The 1,076-nt window shown below is 43.9% G+C and overlaps 1 non-coding gene across 1 annotated transcript; it reads left to right on the top strand.

Annotated features, from left to right (window-relative positions):
- Positions 1–501: 501 nt before the first annotated feature.
- LOC140824897 (small nucleolar RNA R71) lies at positions 502–607 on the top strand. The gene has a single exon (XR_012116514.1). It is a non-coding gene; the product is annotated as a small nucleolar RNA R71 (small nucleolar RNA).
- Positions 608–1,076: the final 469 nt, after the last annotated feature.

Genomic DNA, 1,076 nt, shown 5'->3' with positions numbered 1-1,076 from the left:
TGCGGTCGATTCTGAATGTTTTGACCGCCACATGAGAAGTTGGGATGTTGCCTCCATCCAAGATTGTATGTGTTCGAATATGGATCGTTCCTTGGACGGTTTTGGACCCCTACTTGATTTATTGGTGCCCCTTCTTGCACATAAAATAGATTGTCATCTTGACAGTCCTTCACATAATGTTCCCCTCCACACTTTTCACAGAATATCTCTTGAAGACGCATAGCCGTGCCACCCACATTCAAACTGTCTAGTTTCCTGTTTAAAGCATCAAGTTGTGCAGTAATAGCAGAAAAATCGGTTACCTGGTGAACTCCTGCACTCCTCTGCTGGTTGTTTCTTTCAGATTGAGGATGATAGCTGCTAGCAGCCATCTCCTCCAACAACTCATATCCTTCTTCCGCAGTTCTTCTCAACAAGTTTCCACAAGCAGCAGCATCTATCATAGTACGGTTAGGATTAAGCAAACCATAATAAAATTTTTGAACGATAAACCCAAGTGGCAACTCGTGATGTGGGCATCTATGCAAGAGATCTTTGAAGCGCTCACATGCCTCATACAACGACTCCTGCTCGAATTGAGCAAAGGTGGTGATGTCTGCCCAAAGCTTCATGGTCTTAGATGGAGGAAAATATTTGATGAGAAACGCTTTCGCCATATCCTCCCATGTGGTGATTGAACCTACAGGAAAACAATTCAACCAAGCTTTAGCTTTATCATGCAAGGAGAAAGAAAACAAACGCAATCTAACTGCATCATCAGAAACTCCATTGAATTTAAATGTATCGCAAATTTCAAGAAAATCTGCGATGTGCGTGTTTGGGTCATCTACTGCAGATCCTCCAAACTGGACTGTGTTCTGAATCATCTGAATTATAGATGGTTTGATTTCGAACTGGTTTGCCCACACCATAGGCCTCACAATGCTGGGGCGTGCTCCTTCCAAAGAAGGCTGGGCATACTCTAGCATCGGTATGCGGCGTGGCATCTCAACTTGTCTATCTTCACGCTGTTCCTCCTCACGTTCTTGCTCGTGTCTCTCCATCAGTCCTTTAAGTCTATGTTATTGTCTTCGCCT

Source organism: Primulina eburnea, chromosome 2 (genome assembly GCF_022965805.1).
Source record: "Primulina eburnea isolate SZY01 chromosome 2, ASM2296580v1, whole genome shotgun sequence".
NCBI classification, from domain to species: Eukaryota; Viridiplantae; Streptophyta; class Magnoliopsida; order Lamiales; family Gesneriaceae; genus Primulina; species Primulina eburnea.
Note: the sequence above shows the minus strand (reverse complement) of the source record. Positions and strands in the feature narration are given on the sequence as shown.